We start from the raw sequence: 12,277 nt of genomic DNA, 5'->3' as shown, positions 1-12,277 counted from the left end.
AAAAACTGGATTATTTTTTAAAACGTCCAAACAGTCTTTCGCCACAAAATATAAAGTTACAGTGCACTGCAGTGAAAAAGTGTTTCTGGTGCATTCCTGCTGCACCACATAGAGCAAATTCTACCACATATCAGCAATGAGCTGCTGACTTTGCCAGAGTGTTTGGCTTGGGGCCCGAAGCGTCTCAGCTCAATGGAGAGGCGCCTGAGACGGAGCTTTATTGCCCCGTACTGGTATGAAATGGAGATGAAGAGGAGGGTATGCTGTTTGAAGTAAACACAGCTTTGTTTTATATAGTGATGCTGATTTTAAGGGGACTCCAGCAACAGTAATAACTCTGAATTATTCATTTACCCGTGGACACAAAAAAAAGGCTCCTTCTACCTTCCAGACTGGTTGGAAGAGAAGCTGGAACCATTTGAGCAGAAATTAGTCCAGCTCGTTTGGACTGTCTAGATTTCACTTACATGAAGTAAATAATTGATCCAACTAAGCAAATGTCCTCTTTGCATTCACCGAGGTAACAGCAACTCATTCCAACAGCATCCCGAAGCTCAGAAAGAAGCATTATGCAAGACCAGCTCGACCCTTTATAAATTACAGGAATAATGGCGGCTCTCTTCTCCGACCATGTGAAAGCCCACTTAAATGTTCGCCCATTTTAAAGTGAAGCGTGTGAGTCAAAGAAAAAAACGTTCCTCAGATGGTGACACCTGCCAAACAATACCGTCATCAAAGTACAATTGTGATTCTTTTTTATTTTTTGCGGGCAACCAAGTAGGTCTTGGACTTTATGAAAAAGGGGGGAATTCTGGTGATGGTGAGACCCCGCTGTGCCACACACTTAGAGGCATCGCACCATAAAGGTGGGTTAGGACCTCGTGATGGGCTGTGACAGATTGGGGTCGAGCTGTTGGACTCTGAAGGCCTGGTGGAGCTAGCTGGGTGGGTGACAGCAGATTTCTAAAGGTTCGGAGAGGGTCATGACACCGAGGAGTTTGCCCAGTCTTGCAAGCACAGATCATTGGAGGGTGTTGTATGCGGGTGCCTGGGACTGGCAGGGGCCCCTGCTTCTATCCACAGCAACAGAATTCAGAGTTCAGCATATGGACATCTCTATGGATGCAATACAACATGCAAACCGTGTTTCTATAGACAGCAGCCATTCAAAGTTTTAGCCGTGGGGAATTTACAACATACAGTCGCACCAGCTGCATACTAACCACTACCTGCTTTTGTTAGGGACGAGACATCAGATGTTGTGAACGCCTCCCTCTGAATCGCCCCTCTTCACTCTCACAGGCTCAGTTGTGTCTTGAGGAGAAAAGAGCCAGAAGTCTCTAAAATGCTTCAGTGGACATCAATGTGGATGTCCATCCGACACATTTTCACGATGTCGCCTGAATAGGTCGGATTCTCGGCTCATTGTGAGAGCCAGTGAGTGCAGTGACAGAGATCCAAAGAGAGCTAACAGACGAGGCTGGCAACGGACGAGGCCGGCATTATGCCTCAGCACTAAGCTGTCAATCTGTCGAAGCCTCATGATCATCGTGACGCAGGCGAGTATGTGCCCCTCGACCCAAGTCTCCTTCAGACCTACACTAGGTGGGAAAACTGCTTGAAGGGAAAATCATGAAAAGTGTTGAACAAGTTATTTTCGTGTGTGTGTGTGTGTGTGTGTGTGTGTGTGTGTGTGTGTGTGTGTGTGTGTGTGTGTGTGTGTGTGTGTGTGTGTGTGTGTGTGTAATCAGGCCACATTGGGTCCCATGTTGATTGATGACATAAGCACACAGCTGTAATGATGCGGCTCCTATAAAGTCCCACATCAACCCGCCGCCGGTGCAGAAGGTGCAGAAGTCACTGAATCTCACCCTCTGCGTTCATGCATAGAAAACATAAACACAACTCACTGAAACACACGCACACAACAACACAGGTACACACACCCGGTCTCCCTCGATCTCTCTGTTAAACATTAGATCACGTTTGCTGAATCTTTAACATCCTGCAAGTCAACAAATACACGTTCATGTACACAGGAGCAAGAAAAAGGAAGTGAACCAGTCAAAATGACCTCGTTTCTCATAAAATGTGATCAGGTCATCATCAAGTGGAGAAGAAACACAAGGTGCTTAAACTGATATTAAACCATGAAACACACCCATTACACATTCCAAGTGCTGGTGGAAAAACCAAAGGAACCGTTTGATTTAATGTGATAAAATTACACTTTATCATCAGAATGCTCTCCTGAAATTTGTCCTAAGCGTTTCACATAAATGACTACGAAAATAAAAAACCATAGAACCACCAAACAAAAACAATCATTCTGTCGCACATTATGAATATGTGGCTGTCGTGCAATCGATATTATCACTATTATTATTATCCTCAATCGCTGGTTCATATACATCCTTCGGCAACATTAACCTTAAACAATAGCTGCAGTTCAGAGCTGCACAGTGTTCAGGAGGTGGTGGTGTTTGACACCATACATACTGCGACATGGTTTTTACCCAAAAAATGTACCTGTGCACCATACTCCATGTGACCATGTAGACTCAGGAGATGCAAACCAGCTACAGTGATTTCTTTTTTGCATTGGGACTTTAGAGTTATCTTAGGTGGGCGCCCACTTCTAGGAAAACAGCTACAAAACAAAACCAACAACTCTTGATTGTAAGCTTCTAACATCTCTGCTTTGTGAGGCATGGTTCATTTCGGCAGATGTTTCTTTTGAACAGCAAACTTAAAATGCATGATGTTTTTTTATTTTTTAAATCAAAGTCTGACGCACACCTCCAATCTGGTTGCATTGAGTGGCCTCCAGGTTCACTCCTGACTAGGCTTTAGTTGTGATAATTAGCCGAGAGGTTCACAAATATGCATTAGATAGCTGCAGTACATGATTGTGGTAAAAGTTAGCTCTTTGTCAACAAAATTATCCTGTCTGGACGCTAACTATGATTAAACAGTTTGTAAAACTACATGTATGCTTTATGGTTTAACTTTCCATATACTGTTTGGCTGGAGCACGATAGAATGTATGAATGAGTATTGGAAATGTGGAAGTAAAATATTTGACTGAGATGCAGATACATAAACCTTCCCAAACCAAATACAGTACAGAATAGGGCCTCAACTGTGATTAACAATGTAGATGTGTCGACCCTGAACAAGACCTTTGGTAATATAATCTCTAATCTCTAATTATATAGTCATTGATATGTTGCAGTAATGGTCTACTTACTCTACTACTGTTTTAAACATGTACAGCTCATATTAGTGCATTCAAACACACCTTTGAATCCATAACATTCAATTTGGATTCTCACACAAATTCTCACACAAATCATGTTTTTCCTTTTCTTCTTGGTATTTGACAGAATATTATTCTCCCCACAACAGAAGAGAGCTCGGGAAAATGACTTCCTGATTACATTTTTATTTCTGCAGTAAGATCCAAAACATTTTGGGGGCAACGGCATGATGACAAGAAGGAGCCACGGAATAAAATATCTAGAAATATGAGGCAGCTGAAGAGGAGAGGCTTGAGGACTTAAGATAAATCTGTACCATTAGACATTGAGACTGAAGCTGAATAATTTTTACAGTGTGGGGACAAAATGTCAGCCCACTGGGACCTGACAGGAAAATCTGATTCCTCTCCTCCTTTTTCTTTAATCATGTCTCGCCTATTACCTCACGAGAGCGGCGTATAATAACACCAGATGAGTGACAGACAAAGTGGTGAGCTGGGAGAGGACGAGCGTGAAGGAAGAGGAGTGAAACGAAGGTCATTTTATCACCATTGTGATAATACACTTCCATGATGAAAGCTCTTCAGAAAACCTGCGCTGGAGGCTCCATAATTCTTCTTAATTTACCGTTTGCGAGTAATAGGCTGCAGTCGGTCCATCCTGAATGGATGTGTGGCTGAAAATTTGAAATTCAGCCATGCACAGAAGCAATTTTCCTTAATGAATTGTAAGGACAGGGGGGGAAATACAGTAATAGTATGTTGCAGTCGAGATTTGGTGCCATAAAAGAGACATAAAACCAGAGTGCATGAACACTAATTGCTCAAGAAATTAAAAACAGAGAAAAGGACACTGCTGAGGGAGGGTGAACTAAGCCGAATCATTTATTCACTTCCTGCACACAAAGACACAGATAGCCTTTGTGTTCAGTGTGCCTGTGTGGTGACTAATCACACTCAAAGCAACTAATGACTCATGCAGTTGTGGCCGGGGGTTTCAGATGGCGAGAGGACTCTGGAAAGCTGCTGGTTCCTCCGATTCAAGATTACACACCCCGTTCCTCTCACACTGAAACCATTGATCTCACTGGGCATGGAGACAGGGGTTACTTAAACCAGCTCGACAACACGCTCAGACGCCAAGTTAAAATTTGGCTCAGATGTGCGTTGAGTAAAGCGCAGAGAGGAGGCAGTTAAGATCTGTCTGAGTTCCTGCACCGGGTCGGGTACCAGACAGGGTAACGGGTAAAAGTTAACATAAATTCACAAATAGGGAAGGGGTGAGAACTAAAGTGTGTTTTTTTCAGAACATTTCATAAATGATTATATCTAAATAAGATTATATGAAGCCTAGTCAGCCTCTGTGAAAGCCCCACTCCACCATTGCCCACTTCTCTTTTGCTTAGGTAATTGTTACTATGGACATTGAACCAGCTTCAAATGGACCAAATAAAGACAACAAAAAAATTGCCACGTTGTAATACCTTTCGATAGCCACAAGTCTTGCACGTGGACGCAGAGGAAACACACTGACAGCTGCAGGTGCACAGGTGCCGCAGCAATTATTTTACAAGAACACCACTGAGCCACCGGAACAGGAGGACAAGGTGGACAAGGAGGCCATAACCCAGCTGATGTGAGTGACTGTGTATGTAGCACGTGTTTAATCACAGGTCATATGTAAACGGGTCTGGGCAGGTCCAGATTTGACTTAGAGATAATGGCGGTTAACACGTCCGATATGGAGATTTGCAAGTGTGCGCGGATTTGCAAAAGTGGACCCGTGCGGCACTGAGGGATCCCTAACAAACAAGTGAGAGATGGCGAGGAGCCAGGACTGTAAGTAGGTTATAGTAACTGTAGTTGGCTGTTACAACTTTTGTGGTCTTTTCATTAACTATTCATTATAGTACACAGAGAGCTAAGAGGGAATATGTTTAATGCATGTCCCACCAATGATTTGTTCATACCTGAGAGAGATTGACAGCTCTTATAAAACCCATCTGTTGGCATCCTTCCTGTCGAGGCTTTCAGATGCACTCAACAGACCCGGAGCAGATGATCTCAGATATGCTCCTTTTCTCTCTCCACATCTTCATCCTCAGCCTCTTTCTGGCACCGCCGCATGTGTGTTTTTGTTGCGCGTATGTTCGTGTATGTTAGCCAACAGTGATTTGGCAAAAGAAATCTATTAAATTACATCTGAATAACATATGAAGCAGCCGCAGTATTTATACTGTAAGTGTGGACACAAATGTGTGAGAACAGAGCGTTGTAACGTAGCTTTTTAACACAACCAGTCGAGAGCCTCAGTGGAATCAATCATCTCCCGTTTCTGTAATGCATCATAAAGGATCAAGTCACACTGGCTTCGAGTGTTTTGTAACCAGTGCCTCTTAAACAAAAGAGAAAAGAAATGTTCTCATTTGACTTAAAGAGGGACTTCACGGAAAAACCACGGTGATTCAGCTGAAGCATTTAATGTGTTTGTATTCATTTCCCTGCAGGAACAGGCTTTTATACTACACATGTCACATTTCAGGAATAAAATGAATGAAAAAAAATAAAACTAAAGTGTTGATGTGTTATTTAACACTTTTCACATGAATGTATCTGAAAGCACAAACTGTATAAAATCAACTTTAAATCTGCTTTAATTAGTAACATTATCCACAAGATGGCAGCTTTAAACACAACACTGATATATCATAAACCTCTAAAGTAAATATGGTAAACATGTTGGCAAACACTAGTTAATCTACATTTCTAATAGACATAGCACAACCTGATGGATGTTATATATAACATCCCCGGGGCTTTCAGCTCTATTTTTGGTCTCCTCCAACTCCTGTAGGGGAATATCTGTCTCTTTAGCTGTTAAATGCTGTGCTGTGCAACACTAGTAAACAGTCAAGATGCAGCCATGAAAACCAAAACGGTGACCTGGGAGAGGCTAAAAACTATCTGTCGATCTTGGAGTATCTGTAGAGTTGGGGAATAACTCTCTTAATTGTTCTGTTTTGCATTGGTCCCATGAAAATATTGATTAAAGTAGCTTTAAATAATCTGTTCCATTGAAACCATTCAAATGTATTGCACGTAAAATGTTTGTTTAAGTAAAAAGCATTATTGAGGAAAATATTGATTTTGGGATCAGGGGTCAGATATATGTATCATGGGGCTGTCAGTGTGTGGTCTGAGTGGCCAATACACCAGCTGTGTCTGAAAGAACCCAGAGGTCAAAGGTGAAGGTTCAGAGGTCGGCTCTCGATGACAAAGCCAATAAAGGATCAGGTGTGTGTGAGACTCAGCATTCATCCACTCTTAATTCTACAGCTCCACACACGCACACGCACACACAAACACACACCCTCTCTTGCAGTTTGCCTTGGATCATCAGCGTGGCCATAAAGGCGACAGTAAAGGCCATATTTTCATCCCCAGCATAACAGACGCAAATATAGACACACTGTTGGGACGTCCTCCAAGAATCTGTCTTCTTTAATGATGCGCTGAGGCTGTGGACTATCAACTAGGAGAGGACAGAAAATACAAGACAGAGCTCTGTCCTTCAGGTGTTCACTGCCGATGCCCAGAGAAACTGTCCTCTTCATTCTCACAACAGCGAATAAACAATAACAGGACAAATAGCTGAGGGGAGATGTTTCAAACAGTGTGACGTTAGGAATAAAAATAACCCAACAGCATCTTGGAAGTGACAAATCATTCAAATCTACACCACAGAGGCAGAGGGAACTTCTGTTACTACTTATGAAGCTTCTTCTTATCCAACAAGTGCTGACTAAAGCTAACGCTCCTACAGATGTGCCTGGAGTCTGCACAACTCAACACAACACAACTAGTTTGAGAGCCGCTAGGATAAAGGAATGTGGAAACGCGACTGTTTTAGTTTGAAAGCTCCAGAGCAGCGTTTTAGTCTGGACTGGTAGAAGCTAAGATTATATCTGAGAGGAGCTGAAAATGATTACAGACTCAAACCCAACTCTTTAGTCTGACTTTTATGTAGGTTTTTATCATTTCTATTATTTCTATCATTATCATTATTCTTGTTCTATTTTGTTTAACTAAAATTTCAATGTTGATTATATATATTGTATGATTTTAACTTTCTTTTTTTGTTGTTTTTGCTATTATTGATGGCTTTGGTATGCATTAGTGTCTATATATTTTTATTTTTTTTATTTAACATCCTATGTTTTGTCAATCACCTCCAAAGCACTCGGATTGCATTTGACCAAATGTTTGTCTTCTACCATGCAGTCGGTACTTAGAGGAGAGCCCCCCCGGCCAAAGACAAAGAGAGCGACCTTTCTCTCTTTGTGTGGATGAGCTGTTCATCTACGCTCGTAATGATTGGTCCGGTGGGCTGCTCCTGTCCCCGCCCAGGACTAAAGACGGAAGTTGATTGATGGATTGGTTTGTCCAATCCCTTCTGGGTTTTTGTATCTGCAGGGACTCGCTCTGGCAAAAGGGTCTCAATATTCCAGGGAGAGAGTCACAGAGCGACAGCCAAAATCCGGCAGCTCCACAAACCGCACGCTGCTCTTTTCCCCTTTGACAAATGTCGGTGGTCGGATCGTTGGGCTAGGAGATTTGAGAGCTGTCCAGTGCTGAAAACGTGGACAGTTTCTGCTCCAGTCACTGTGAAGCCATTGTTAGTCTAAAAACCTATTCCCCCCCTGGCTGTAAACAGACGACAAAGTTCAGTGAGATCATAAAATCTCCACTTTCCCTTCACAGTCTAGTTCACAGTTGGATCTGCTGTTTATGAATTAAAGCTAGAGCAAAATAAAATGGGGACTGCAGCACAGAAGTCCAATATATTTACTGCATTGTACAACACACTGAGAGACACCGAGCGAATCTAAATCAACACATATTCAGGGCAATATCATCCTAAAGCCATTTGATCGTACACCTGGGCCTCTATAAGCCAGTGCTGATGTTATTTGCATTTATATAGTTCCATTCTGTTGGTTATTAACACTGTATAAGGGGAATTCACTCCATAATCACTGCAGTGACATATTAGAACAGGCACTTTCATACCATAGAGACCAATATCAAAGCCTGGCTGAGGATTACCTTTGGCTTCTTCTGAAAATACACCATCAGCAAGTCTCATAGCCGTGAACTGGAGAGAAAACCGCACATGTGTGATCAGTGGGGCTAAACTGTCGTCTCTGATGCATTTCATTCTGAAAAAGTGTCTATTAGGGCTCCGGGTAATGATTATTTCCATGATTGAGCACAGTTTACTAAAGCCACGTCGATGACGTAAAATCTTTTGTCTGAGTCCAAAATCCAAAGATATTCAACTGACAATGATATAACAAAGAAAAACGGCAAATATTTGTCCTTTTCACATGAAAAATTATTTGATTATTTCAAGAGTTGCTCATTAATTTATCATGAATCTATAAATTGTCTAATTGTTTGTGTTGTAATCTTCATTCAGATATTTTTTTCAAATTTTTGGGGTTTGATCTGTTGCGTAAAAAATGTAAACAAAAAAAGAAAAACTGATGATCAGTGCACTATTGTGTCAGACAAAGAAAACCAACAAATCTTCACAGTTTAGAGTCTGAAATAAGGGTTTGTTTGGCATTTTTGCTCGAGCAACTACTTAAAATTGGCTCCAATCACTTTTCTGTCGATTGACTCATTGATTATTCCACCTATCTTTCTACTTCTACAGTATTTCATCTATTTAAAAGTGCCTCACGTGACTCTTTTTAACTCCCGGCTTCCACTGATGCAAAGAGTCTCCTCAAATTGCAGACGGCTCGCAGCCAGACGTGATAAACAATACGGAGGCTGATTGAGTGCAGAGTGTGCAGCCACAGACAGCGAGGCAGCTGAACTGCAGCTTGTACTCTATTTTAGAATCAGACCCTTTTGTTCCCCCCCACAACCCGTCTCTCTCTGGTTCCTCTCCTCGAAAAAGTGCAGTCATCTACTTACACAGATGACTACACAAGCATACACACAGCTACTGTATGCGTGCCGGCCCACATGCCCCTTCCCAACAACACACACACACACACACACACACACACACACATACACACACAAAAAACACACACACACGTCTGAAGAGAATGAAAAATGCATGCTGTAAACTTTCAGCACGGTCTCTTAGCCTCATTCCTTAGTATTCTCCACGCTCCTGCTCCCACATGCACTACTTCCCCGTTATCTCGCTCACACGCACTTCCTCCTCCTTCAACTGCATCCCGCTCATAACGCAGGGTTGCCCTGTTACCCTTGTCCTGCTTTATGGCCCTGACACACAGCTGGTGGTGGGCACTCTAACCAGGCCATAGAAGAAAAGACTCCTCCACACATCGAGCGGTGAATAGAAACAGAGCTGGGCTTTATTGGGCTGCAGGGGCTCTCATAATCTCAGACAATACAGCTCATTTGTCAAGGTGACCCAAACAGTTCTCCTCCTTCACTGTGTTTGTACATGCCAGCGTTTGTTTACAGAGCATGACACTCATCAAAACCAGACTCTCAGAGATCCGTTCGTCTGCTTGGACAACAGGCGATCACTCATACCACCATCATGTCACTCTTTGTGTCATCCCTCATTTAATATCAACAGGATCAAAGCAAAGTTAGTTTCACAAGGCAGACGAACATGAGGTGGTGTGATGTAAAGACAGACTCGTCTATGAAGCTGCCAGAGTACACCGTGATCAGTGATAACCCAGATTCTATAAGCAAAACCATCTATATTTAATGTCCTGCCCAGGTGATGGCTGTCGGAGGTGCATGGCTCAATATAATGTCTGATTTTGGCAGATATTCAACAACATGTTGTTTGTTCAGCAGGAGACTGTGATTTACATAATGGATTTCACAAACACCTGTTCAAGTGTTCAGATCCGCTTCCACAGTTGCATCACTCAACAGACTGCATCCTCCCACCCTTTCATTTCTATTACTTATTTGCATCTGTAAAGGGAGGACTGTGTGTGTGTGTGTGTGTGTGTGTGTGTGTGTGTGTGTGTGTGTGTGTGTGTGTGTGTGTGTGTGTGTGTGTGTGTGTGTGTGTGTGTGTGTAGTCCAGGTATTACTCATATTGTGAGGACCTAAATCTGTTTCTATATTACATTGTGGGGACTGGTGTTTATGGGGACTAAAAACAAGTCTCCACAATGTCAATCATTCGATTTTAAGGTGAAGACATGTTTTAAGGTTAGGTTAAGGTTAAGTTTAGGTCAGGTTTATGCTAAGGGAGGGTTAAGGTTTAGGTTAGGGCAAGGGTTAGGGTTGGGTTAGGGTTAGGGGTTACCCTTAAGTTGTAACTATGGTTAAGGTGGAAATCGTAGAGACACCAGTGCAGAAATGACTAAAATGATGTTGTGTGTGTGTGTGTGTGTGAGAAACAAAGCAAAGTTCTACTAGACATAACATCACTTGAGATGTAAAGGACACACAGACAAGGTTACTTGGTGACTTGATTATTTATGCATGTCCCTACATGGCTTGTAAATATAGACCAATATTAAAAGCTCTGACCTGGTTAATAATTAAAGATATCCCAAACGATGTGTGTGAGGCTGTGTGGTCATGCGAGGAGGGAGGCACAGATCGGTCCACGGGAAACACTTATTACTTACACTTAATGCATGTGCATATAATTAGGTATTGCGTGAATGGGCAGAGTTGGGAAAGGGGACTCTGAAATACCTTTAGATTGACCCGCGATGGTTTTGCAAAAGTGCATTGATTTAGCCAAGGACCTGAGACAGTTGGAATCCAGCAGCTGAGCGGGCACAGGAGCTCCCCACCACCCGGTGACATGAGATGTATGACACACTGACCAAATGATTTGTCTCATAAAACACGCATAATCCTCCTGCTCTCACTCTTACCTTTCTGTGACAAGGCGAGGTGCGTCCTGGTGGTGCAATCCTCTGGAATGCGAGAGAAGGCGCCTCGGTGCAGGTGCTCTCCAGAAAGAAAAGAGGCTCCCAGAGGATGCAGAGACGGCAAACGACGAGAACAGGGGTGAAACAGCACTTTTGCAAAAGGGGGAAGAAGAAAAAGAGACCGGCCCGAGTGTGTGTGCGCGCACGCAAGCGCAACCGCTCCGCGTCCTGGAGTTTACGCGCTCCTTCTTCTCCTGCGTTATCCTCCGCTCACTGAGCAGCAGCAGCCTCTATGCGCCGTTCATCCCCACACACTGACAGACACACACACACGCGTGCACCCACAACACAGCAAGGTGCTCCCTCCGCCCCCAAGCAGCAGAAGCAAAATCAGTTTGAACAAAGAGGCAAGCGGTGACAGGCAGACGGTTCCAGCGCCCCCATTCAAAGAGAGGGGGGACGAGGGTGGTGGTGGTGGTGGTGTGAGAGGCAGGGGGAGGGTTGGGGTGAAGGAGAGAGAGAGAGAGAGAGAGAGAGAGAGAGAGAGAGAGAGAGAGAGAGAGAGAGAGAGAGAGAGAGAGAAAGGGAGAGGGGTGGGGGGTGTACTTTATGTGTGACCATAATCCGATTCCTACATAAACCTCAAAGGTTGATCCGGTGTCTGTGAATTAAATTAGAATTTACATGAGCTTATATATATAATGACAGTCTGACCATCATCTAAAACCTCCTTATGTCACACACGCACACACACACACACACACAATACAAATCATTGACCACTTGTTCAGTTCCCACAGACCAACCATAACACTGTCTACATCATTTTATATTGTATATCCATCTATCTATCCATCCATCTATCTATCTATCTATCTATCTATCTATCTATCTATCTATCTATCTATCTATCTATCTATCTATCTATCTATCTATCTATCTATCTATCTATCTAGAATCTATTGTTTCTGACGGCAGATCTGACCAGAGGTGTCTGACCTGCAGGTTCATCCACACTGAATCCCTTCAATGATAAAGTGAAGAAGAGCAACAGCCTGGTCTTTGTTATTCATCACATTATGGCCTGTTGCTCAAGATGGTTTTGAATTATGCATCC

The 12,277-nt window shown here is 43.0% G+C and overlaps 1 protein-coding gene across 3 annotated transcripts in view; it reads right to left on the bottom strand.

Annotated features, from left to right (window-relative positions):
- Positions 1-11,583, bottom strand: part of LOC117778732 (neurocan core protein-like) — a 42,383-nt gene extending 30,800 nt beyond the window's left edge. The window contains exon 1 of one of the 3 annotated variants that reach the window (XM_034614496.1): positions 11,164-11,583. The gene's annotated coding sequence lies outside the window, so the exon portion shown is untranslated. Of the gene's footprint in view, positions 1-9,000; positions 9,021-11,163 lie in introns of those variants that run through there. The other 2 variants (XM_034614498.1, XM_034614497.1) reach the window with 2 other exon arrangements.
- Between the last annotated feature and the right edge of the window lie 694 nt (positions 11,584-12,277).

This window comes from Hippoglossus hippoglossus, chromosome 17 (genome assembly GCF_009819705.1).
Source record: "Hippoglossus hippoglossus isolate fHipHip1 chromosome 17, fHipHip1.pri, whole genome shotgun sequence".
Lineage (NCBI taxonomy): Eukaryota > Metazoa > Chordata > Actinopteri > Pleuronectiformes > Pleuronectidae > Hippoglossus > Hippoglossus hippoglossus.
The sequence above is the reverse complement of the archived record's forward strand: the minus strand, read 5'-3'. Positions and strand labels throughout refer to the sequence as shown.